Genomic DNA, 11,113 nt, shown 5'->3' with positions numbered 1-11,113 from the left:
GTATCTTCTCAGCCATGGCAATGTGAGAGCATTCAGGGTTCAGAGCAAGGATGCCTCTCTTTTGAGATCACAGCTGGATAAAGCACTTCTGATCTGTATTTTAAGCGTCAATAAAGTGTTCTTGAGAGCACATGGCGTTTTTGTGACCATCAGTACAATCAGCTGGGTGGAAATATCAAGGTCACATTTGAAAATAAGAACATTAAGTAGAGTAAAAAACTAATAGAAATAACCCTGGAAGACTTGAGAAGAAGGTATAAAAATTAATAACTTTCTCTTTTTTTAACCAGCCACATTCAGAACCAAGCATCTCCAAACTACAGCTTTCCTTATGTTTTTAATCAGACACAAGTGGACTGGAAACCAGAAGAGTCATTAAAAACACAGCTTGCAAGAAAAACAACAAACCAGCTATTGAGAGTTTTTGTTGTTTGTTTTCTTTGAACAGCCACTCAAATACGCCTACACCACACCTACACAGGATTGCCTCAACCCAACACACAGTCAACACCTCACTTTCAAGCTACTTCCTCTCTGTATGATGCTAGACCTCTAAAAGCCAAGAACATCTAACATTGTTCAGCTTTATCATAAGTGGATGCTTTTGCTGAAAATTTCTGACCAGAGCCTAAGTGCTTAGAGCCTCAATACTTCAAAACAAAATTTTTACTGAGCAAGTACACACTGGTATATTGAGGGGTTTATAATCACCCAGATTTGCAAGAACTTTTACTCAGGTGTCAAGAGAAATGCTGTTGGTACCACAGTACGACCTTTAGCTCAACATCTACCTTCTTCCCATTCCTAACAAACCCGGGGTCCCTATTCCCATACACTGGAGTTTGCTAACTCAACAGATGCAAGGGCTTGTTTGGTTCAGCTTCTTATCCAATTTGTTTTTCTTACAGTGGAAACACCATTTTCTGTACTTTTCATTCTCAGAAACCAGGAATCCATTTTTGACCACAGCAGACACCTGGCAAGGAAAGCTGCAGCCCAGAAAAATGACTTGTGAACAGTGAACACAAGGTCATGCACACAGAAACTGTCAGATTGCTTCAACTGCGGACATGACTGACCACCTGGGCAATGCACCATTTGAAAAGTAAAGCAAAGAAACTACTTTTGATGCTACCACAAAGACAAAGGTTTTGGGGACATGGGGAGGGAGAGGAGTGGGGAGAGAAAAAGGGGGTGGCACGTGAGCCAGGGGACACATGCTTAGCTGTCTTCCAAGAAAGATATAATTAGACTGTGCAGCATAATATGTACCTATGAAAAGTTTCCATCCCCACAAGATGGTACAGGACTGCATCACTGTGGACTTCACAAGTTTCCTTAATGGTTTCTGAAGTTTAATATAGTTTAAAGTGTTGAAATACATCCTTCAAAACCACACTTTTCTGATGTACACGATGTAGCTGTGTAATTTCTGCATTAACTTTTTAAGTGCATATTTTTTTTAGTCTGGTATTTCAGCCTTAAAAATAAAGCGCAAAGGCTCGGTGCTGCACATTGCAGTGAACACTGATACAGAACACAGCACTTCCTCCTGGTGTGCAACCTTTGGCTCCATCATCATAATGGGAAACCTAAGGCACATGTTTCCTCGAGCTGCTTGACACTGGTGACGCAGAGACACACTGCCTCTTACATGAATTACCTCGGGGTAAGCAGGCTGTGCCCACTATGCCCCCAGGGAGATGCTGTCCTGCTCATGAACAGTATGTACCTGGCTCCATTCCCCCCTTTCAGGCAGCTGAAAGGTCTTTCTAAAGCCTTTCAGTCATGGCTTACCTTTAAGGGCCCTATCCCCAGTGGGAAGAGAAGGCTCAAGCAACACTGCAATCACAAAACAAGCTCAGAATTTCAAGTATGCAAAAGGGCACTTATTGACTCCATTTCAATGCCAGTAAACTAACTTGGAAAAGATTTTACATTTAGTGCTCTGCACTAAATTGTTCCTTAGTCTATGCCATAAGCAAAAAAAGACCTTCCAAGCTCTCCAATGGGCACATTGACAGAATCCCAAGATAATGCCACCTGAAACACTGCAGAACCGAAAAATTTCATCTACCCTTCAACTTCACACTTTCATCAGGAGCAATTAGCTCTTCTATTCTCAAACTTGCCCTCATCACAGATTTGTTTCTTCTCCCCCCTGGGAGAGGGAAGAAGGAAGTTTGCTAAGTAAATAATAATTGCTAATATGCTAACAATTAAAATATTATTTGTTAATCATATGACAATCTTCTGAATACTCAATATGATTAAACCAACTTTAGTAGCATCCAAGTACCACCCACTTCTCCATCACTACTTCTTTTATTTTCAGTAGGAGTTCCATTTATTCTGAGACATTTAGATCTTTTCCAGCCTTCGCCCTCCACAGATTAGTCAACTAACTTGTTTCTCAGCTTATGTGATCTGCTTAGTTTTTCCCAACTCCATAATGTCATCTAACATCAAAGAGCTGGGTGATACAAAATCTTGCTTGCAGCTTTCCTGCACAGTATTCGTAACACTATATTAACAATGTTTCACAGCACAGCATCAGGATATTTCACCATCAGTTTTACATCTCTGCGCTGCAACTAAGTAACTTTTCTACATGTATTCTGACATGATTAGAAGATTTTGCCACAAAACTGACTTTAATTTTAAATCTAGTCTTTGCTGTAAGACCTTGCAGCTGTTTGCCTCCCTCTGGCTGCATGAAAAGACCATTGAGCAACCACGCCCATCCCTAGAATTGAGATGCACACACTGGAAAGTGTCATTGGTGTTCCATTCCTCAGTTTTCAGCTGACAGCCACCTTTATTCTGGAAGAAGTATTTTGTGCTGGGACTGACATCGCAACCAGACTAAAAAAGTTAAACTAGCTGTCAAATTTGTATTTAGAACTGGTCTAAGCACTGTAAATAGAAGCCACACATAAAAAACCTCTGCAACATTGTAGTTAAATATTAACATCCACTATCATCTCATTATCAAGAATAAGCCAATACTTTGTGGACTGGTATTTTTCAGGCTGCCAAAACATGCATGCACAGAACATGTTGCAGGCTTGAGAGGGCTGACATGGCAAAACCTAGTTCACTGTCTTGTTGGGCTTTTGTAAATCCTGGGGGGGAAAAAAAGAGAAAATGTCAAGCATGGCATAAAACTCTGAAATGGAGAAGGGTAAAGCAGTAGACAAGAGAAGAAAGTCATTGCTCATGAGAAATACTTGCCACCTTAGATAAAAAGATCAGACGCCTCAACTCTGACATGCAATTATTGCTGCCGTGACCTTGCCCTCTCATCATTTGCAAACTACGGCTATTGCAACTCAGGCAAGAAGAAAAGGAGAGGGGAAAAAAACCCCAGGGTCTGGTATTAATTCAGATCTAAATAAATATTAAGGGTAGAGATGAAGGGAGAAAAATATTCCACTTGTTTCACAAATCAGAAGGTGAAACTGGTCTGTCAAGCTTGTATTGTTCAAGCAGAAAAAGTTTTACACAGCCCTGGAAGACACAGCAGGGGAAAGGTCTTACAGTTTAATGTACAGTCCCTATCCTTAATAATATTTGTAGGGTGGACATTGCAACACTGTCTGCGTGTTCATGGACTTTGGCCTGAAGGCCAGGGGGAAAGCAGGCAGCTCCAGAGTGCTGTAGAATAGCAGGGAGACCGTACTTGGGCCAAAACGAATTCCTCCACCGCTGTCTGGAGGCAAAGAACCTTTTTTAGGGAACCAGACCACCCTGCTCTGAAAACAATGCACAAGGGTAACTATAAATCACTTGCTGCTGGAGAAGGTGAACATACCACTTCCCTGCATTTCACAAGCAGCATTCCTGATTCTCACAGCTTTGCTCCTTGGGGATCTAGACAGGCATCCCAGAAATGAGTATCAGGATACATCCACTTATCTAATCTTTTGTTCTTGTGTTTCAGTATAACAACTGGCAATTGGGGCTCTCCCAGATTATAAGAAAAAATAAAAAACCCCAACAAAGCCTTGTACTACACAGTAAAATTCCCTATTCAGCCCATCATGCCCAGAGCACGTTTATCCTCCCCTCATCAGCTCACAGGACAGGCAGGAGGTTCCAACCCAAGCATGCAAGTCACACCAAGCACAGCACTGATCCTTCTTCGTGGGAATAGCTACAAACCTATGCAGGAACAACTCAACACACATATTAATTCCTGTTGCCTGCCAGTTTTTACAGGCTGGTGTGGGGGCAGGCTCCCCAGCACCCATACTGGGTGTGGACCAGTGCAGTTCAGTAGCGCTGAGCAGTTATCAGACACTGAAATGAGGTTTGCCTGGAAGCCTCTGCAACACACCCATATGACATGGATTGAAAGGGTGTTGAAACTCTTTTCTCCCTCCTTCAGGTTCCTTCCTTCCCCCTTGACTTTAAAATGGTATTCAGAATGCACACAAAGTCATCTGCTGTCAAAAGTCAGCTGGTAAAAAATAGAAAAATAAATTACGTTACGAGAGTTAAGCACACACTTGAGTCGAGGTGACCAAAACCTGAGAGAAGCGGTTTTGATGGTATTCGGTGCAAGAACTGAACACTCAGCACTGCTGCAAAGCTGCAGCGTATTCCTACAACAGGCTACTCTGATCTTCTACACACTGTCTGCAGCAAACCCCAGTCCTTTGTTCTGTAGCAAGATCTCAGCCTAATTAATTCCACAGTTACTTGCGGGTAAGCCAGCGCCAGTCTGGCTGCGCTGAAGAAGAGCGGGAAGAGGAAGGAGTATGAAAGGGAGGGAGTGAGAGTAACTGTCCTGAGCAGGGATGCCAGGTAGGCGGGAAAAAATAGACTGATAGAGAAAACAACAGATGAGGTACACAAAAGCATTTAATCTCTTTCAGCATTTTCTAAATTTAGCAGCTCTCTAGAACTGATTTGGAAAGATTTAATTTAAGACTTTTCACCATTAGTACAACCAAAGTTTCGAACTTCAAGAAAATCATAAATCTCATGTTATTCCAGACATTGTTTCAGTAAGAAGTGAACCCCTGAAGTTTGGCTGTCCTGTAAGCCTCATCTCAACATTACCATCAGAACTGGCTCCAAATTACATGCCTTCTTGAGTGCCAGTCCCTTTCTTTGACAAATGCTCTAAAAAACCACGAGGTCACCTTTTATAATTGCAGTCTTGTAGCCAGGGTAAGAAGAGGTAAAACTGTTAGTGCACTTCAGAAATTTGGGGTTAGTCTGCCTGCACAGCTGGTAAACATCCACCACAGCCAGCAACTTCTGTCACAACATGGGCAGGGTCGGCATATTTAAATTATGTGACAGAGATACAGGATGTATTAGGGAGTGGAAACAAAAACAAACAGAACCCCATGCATTTCAAACATCATGTCCATCCAGGAGGCTAGAAAAAAAAATAAAGGCAGTTGTTTGACATATGCAGAAAAAATTACTGATATGAAAGGCTCAATAGCAAGCTTTGGAAAGCTGAGAATGTCTTTAAAAGATTTCAATATGGAATTACCTTTCTGGAGGATCATTGTTAGTTCTAGCAGTGCTACAAACTATTTATGGTAAGCTGAAATCAGATTCCTGTAACTGAGACGCTTTATCTTAAGGGTGATAATAAACATGAACTCTACATACATTTCCTGTAGTGAAAAAGAATCCATGCCAGACGAAAACCCTAACACTACCTGTGTTCTGATGTCAGTATCAGTCTTAATCCAGTCTCTGTTTTCTAGACCAACTGATTCAAAATACTTTGGCCAGTACATAGCACCCCCAAATATGTAAAACCAGTAGCTAGGCTCACTAAACAAGAAGCCTTGTGATATCATACTTGGTTATTTCAAACATCAGATTATTTACTGTTTGCAGGCAGAGGACAGTTCTTCACATGGGAAGTTGCATGTGCTGCTGCCAAAACAGCCATCCCCTTCCTTGATGCCACTCAGCCAGAAATTCACCCTGTTCTTTCAGGGTGTTGTTCGCTAGCACCCTGATAATCGGGAGACTCCATCACCACACTCAGTGTGTGCAAGCAGGCCTCAAGGCAGCTGCAGGAGGACAAGCCAACAGCTCCCCTTTGCTTCCTCTTCAACAAAAAGATTTTTCAAGTCTGCAAAGGCTTAGAGCAGTACACAGACTCTTTATCAGCTAACTCGCAGAGGGAAGAAGAAAAAAAAGTTTGGGATCTCTCATATGGCTGAGGAAGACATGAAATAAAATAGCAGTAGACATTTGCTCTGGTCTGGCAGTATTTCTGGATACCTCTGACCACAAGGACTTGTTGACCCCTTCAGCACCCATTAGAAGCTGAGAGCCATTCCAAAGCTTTGGCTGAAAGAAATTTAGAATAGACTTTCTGCCCATTGCAGGTATCTGCCTTTCAGGTCCCTACATCCCCTTCAATCTGTTCAGTGGAAACAAAGTGATGTAGTAGCTTCAATATTGCCACTTCTGACCCAACTACCACAGTGGGTACAATAACTCAAGGTTTTCATTGATTTGGGACTAGGTAGAAGCCAGTCAGCCAGGAACTAACACTGACAAGACAAATCCTGTCAGTTACAGGGGAAAAAAAAAAAAGAAGCACCAGCATTTCTAACGTCTCTTTGTAGAGACCAGCCAACTGGAGAATACATAGAAAACAAATGAAATTACAGGCACAAATGTGAGGAGATAAGGGTGGAACAGTTCTTATTTTGGGAAGGACCTTGTCAGAGTGATCTCTTCAAAGTAATTAATAATTATATTCTGACAGCCCCTTTAAAATGTACACGTATCCTCTACCCCAAAAAATATTCTGCCAGCTGTGCCAAATTTATCATAACTATTATCACAAAGAAATTTGTTTGTTTTATCATTTCTGGCTACTTGAGGATACCTGCAATAATCCCACAAGACAACACCACAGACTAAAGCAAATGTTATGCACCCAGTAGAACACTCAGGAAAAGAAGAAAACATTTCTTTTAAGAGGAAGTTTTCTACCAGGCTGACAAGCTGAATCAGATGAAGGTGTGCCCAGAAAAGTGCCAGAACTGCAACAAAACCAAGGAGAAGGAAGACTGGGAGAGCACGGGCATCTCCCCTTGCAGGAGCAAAGAGCACCAGTCACAGATCCAACCAATCCATGTTCACCAAGACATCATTGCTCCTGGACCACTTGGCTCTTCTGACTTCAGCTCTGCTTTTTTTGGCAGGGACAATTTTCTAGAGGCTCAGCCAAACTGGCATGAGAATGTTTGAAGCTGTGGCAAATAGGTAAAATGATTGCCATGTTACTTTGGAAGGAAGATGACTCAAACCAAATCAAGTGGGAAGTTGAGAGCCAAGCGAACAGTATTGCAGGAAAACAAGGCATCTGGAGCATAAAAGCAGCCACAACAGGAATTCCCTTGTGACTAGACATGAAATATTATTACATAATTGCTCTGAGTGATTAAAATACAGCCTTCAACTAACCACTTCCCTCTTATGCCAACCCCAAGAGGTGGAACGATCTGGAATGTTGCAAGTGCACACAGAAGGATGCTGTGCCATCAACCTCTGCAATCTAATCAAGCCCAGTCCTTGCCCATCACCAGCTTTTGGTCTCCATTATACAAATCATCATGCAGAACAACAAACAACCCCACCACTTAATGCAATCAAACACAGAGGACAGGTCATCCTAGTAACGGAGGGGAAAAACCAACAACCATCAATCCTGTAACTAAGAGCGTCCATGAAAACGTTGTCCCAAGATAACAGCTGGCTTTGCAGATGGTCAGAAGATGCAGGCACTACAGAAGTTAATGAGAGAGTTAGAAAAGTCCCTGCTGAGCACACAGAGCCCAACTTCCTGCTAAGCTTCATGGCTATGTGTATTTAGTTGTCATTATGTTGCTCATTGTGTTATGCTAATCATTTACCTGAAGCACCACTTTGCAAACGGCTAAAAGGAGATCTCAGGTTTCTCCACAGAAAAAAAATAAAACGGGTATTTCTCAGCATTTTTCCTTTGGACACTGGTGAGATACATGGACTATTAAAAAGACTTTTTTGTTTTAACTAGCATTTTGCCTAAACGCTAGTTTAGGATGTACCTCTCAAGAAATACACGTGCACTCTCTTTATAGCAGTATGGTGTTGTTGATACTGTGATAAAGAATAAATTAAAATCTTCAAAGAACCACTTAGGAGTGAAAAAGCCTTACAAGTGAATTGTGCTTTGGGAAGATATTTATGTACAAACCAAGCTAAAGACCAAGATTTATGTGCCAAGTCAGGACATTAGCTCAGAAAGGGTGATTTAACATGGCCACTGGAATCCCTGTGGTTAAATTATGCATCTGACCTCTTCACTACATGCATTTCAGCAGTGTTAAATAATAAGCGCTATGTCCTTTATTACCAATTCCAGTTCTAATGACTGGCAGCACTATAAAAAGCACCGTTCCCAGTGACTCAGTCAAGGAGGTCAGGATAATGACAGCGTCTAACACAGCAATGCCAGTCTTCAAGGAAGGCACAAGACCACCCCTGGCTGCAGCAAACACTCAAAAAGAACTGGGGCTAAACAAAGCAATGAGAAGGGCTGGAAACAGCAAGACCTCCACTCCATCAATCCCAAGCATGACACAGGCTGGGAGAAAATGAGCACTGGGAAAGGGAGACCTGAGAAAGCCTGGACAGGGGCACAGCATCTGATGAAGGGTGTACCATTAGAAGAGAGGCTATGGAGACAGCGGAATTTAACACAGTTAAGGACAGCTATCCTGCTCCTGAGGAATAGGGGGAACAGTGATGTCTCATACGCACATACGTCAAATATGCTTTGTGCTAAATAACCAGAATTGTTTCATTGTTTCTGAAGACAAAGCAATGATGGAGCATCCAGCAGCTATTAGCTCAGACCACTGAAGATAAGTACAAGAGGATTTACTTGCCAAACAAAGTACATTTTTTATTAATATACTTTTGGCTCTCTTTATGATATTTCAATATAACCCCTGGCTACTACACAGATGAGCATATATTAGACTAAGATTTAATAAAACTCTATTTAGAAAGATGAGAACATTGCATAATACATTACAGAAACAAATGTATTTTTGAGGAGAGTTAAGGGTATCTAAACATCCAGTCTCTTGAATTCATGCAGAGCAGCTCTTTCTCACAAAGGACAGTGAGATGCATGTAAGAGGAGTCAGCAGTTACAAGAATTGCTCCCACAGTATCAGAGCTCCTGGGGATTGATAAGAAATGAAGTCCAAATCAAGCTATGCTGATGTTCTGTCTGGGTTTTTCCTCTCTTTCTTCATTAGAATAAAAACAGGAAGCACACCCACCCAGAAAACCCCCAAAACAAAACCAAAGCACAAACTAAGGAGGAATCCTGACCCCGAGAAAACAACCTAATTATAATTACATGGGATTACAAATCAAAGCAAAAAAGCTGGCAGGTTTTTGGAAGTGAACATACAATAAAAATAAAAAGTCCACACTGGAAAAACCCATAGTCTCAAAAGATGATTATTATTCTTTCTAATAGAAAACAAGACAGCAGGGGCCACAGATGTTTGTTTATCCCTTAAAATTGATCTGCCCTTTACCGCAAGTTCTTCCAAAGAACACTTTTTTTATTGTCTCTAAAGAAGCATGCAAGACAGCAAACTAACTCTCCCTTGACCTTTTGTGGCCAACTTGACAATGACCTTCAAAAGATTCAAATATTTCAAAAAAAAATTTTAAAGTTCAGACTAAAAGAAAATATTTCAACATAATTTTTTTCATGCTAAAACTTCAGTGTTAAATTCCAAAAAATATGAATAGCTCAGTCTCTGGATGTAAACAAGAAAATCTGATTTTCTTAAATATCTAATTTTCTTACATATTTCTGTGTCACAAACCATTCACACCCACCATGTGCCTGTGTTTCTCTCATGAAACGAGTGTAGCTGGGTTACCTCCCTTTTTAATCCATTCTGGGTTCAAGGTTTTGAGGGATTTGCTTTTTCCCTGTTGCACACCCTTTCAAGGGACACAAAAAGAAATTGAAATGATTTTCAATGATTCAATCTAAGTGCGTGCTGGCTGACTAAAGCACAATTATGCTGTTCATCTGATTGTTGTTGTGTTTCTTTATCCCAACTAGATAAACACAGCTAAGACAAAACACTGCTTCCAGGCAGGAAGTAATTTTTGCTGACCTTAGGAGGGGGTCTTGAGATTAAGGGAACTACTTCCCTGGTGTAACCATTTCATTTTACATTTCCAGGAGCTCCAGCTGCCGGCTAATATCAATAACGCCCATCTGCAGCCAGGGGGGCTTTCACAGGGCCAATATTATAAACAAGAAAAAGCTTTCAGGTGAAAAGGAGAGGTGATTTTTTAATATGCACTACTCAGTAAACATGAAGCAAGAGCAGAAAGTGACACATTCTCTTCACTAGAAATTTTTCACTTTAGCCATTGCATGAGGAAACACAAAACAGAGCAGCATGCACTTTCCGCCTCTGGAGTAAAACAACTTGTGTGAGACATTTCTTTAACTGCTCTGCCAAAATAGTTTTCAAGAGAATAAGTACAAAACCGGAAGAATTCATGAGAACTTTGTCTTATTTTACTCAGAACAGTCACCATTTCTTCAGCTTCCCCAAAAATCAACCTGGTTTTTGATGTGTAGGGCTGCTTTAGTATACTTGCACAAAGATCAGCTGGAGCCCTCTCCGCAACACTTTCCCCTTATCAGCTTGGGCACATGCCTACAGCATCTTTCCCACAGACACCCAGAGGGAGCAGGACAGTACCAGGAACCCAAGGAGACACACAGGATCCCATTTCAGGACATAACTTTGCAGCTTAGTGCTGCAGTGTGCGGGTACAAGTCCAGAGGCTGGACACCTGGTGTGACACTCAGGGACGGAAAGGGCTGCGCGGATGTGGGATTTATTTTCTCCTGGTGGAAGGGTAACCCACGGGGACGTGACTGACCCAGCTACAGCACGCAAGGACAGATCCGTATCGTGTCCAACTACTCCCCTTGCATTGGAAAAGAGCGAGTGCCGAGAGGGTCCGCGAGGGCTGGACAAGGAGGGGGGCCGAGGGAAGTCGCCTTTCTCACCTTGCTCACGAC

At 41.8% G+C, this 11,113-nt stretch overlaps 1 protein-coding gene across 3 annotated transcripts in view; it reads right to left on the bottom strand.

Moving 5' to 3' along the window:
- The window catches only part of SLC22A23 (solute carrier family 22 member 23), a 108,771-nt gene extending 97,658 nt beyond the window's left edge, over window positions 1-11,113 (bottom strand). For 2 of the 3 annotated variants that reach the window (XM_017738590.1, XM_017738591.1), the window contains exon 1: window positions 11,102-11,113. The gene's annotated coding sequence lies outside the window, so the exon portion shown is untranslated. The remainder of the gene's footprint in view (window positions 1-11,101) is intronic. The other variant, XM_008637071.2, reaches the window with a different exon arrangement.

This window comes from Corvus brachyrhynchos, unplaced genomic scaffold (assembly GCF_000691975.1).
Source record: "Corvus brachyrhynchos isolate BGI_N302 unplaced genomic scaffold, ASM69197v1 scaffold237, whole genome shotgun sequence".
Taxonomy (NCBI): Eukaryota; Metazoa; Chordata; class Aves; order Passeriformes; family Corvidae; genus Corvus; species Corvus brachyrhynchos.
Note: the sequence above shows the minus strand (reverse complement) of the source record. Positions and strands in the feature narration are given on the sequence as shown.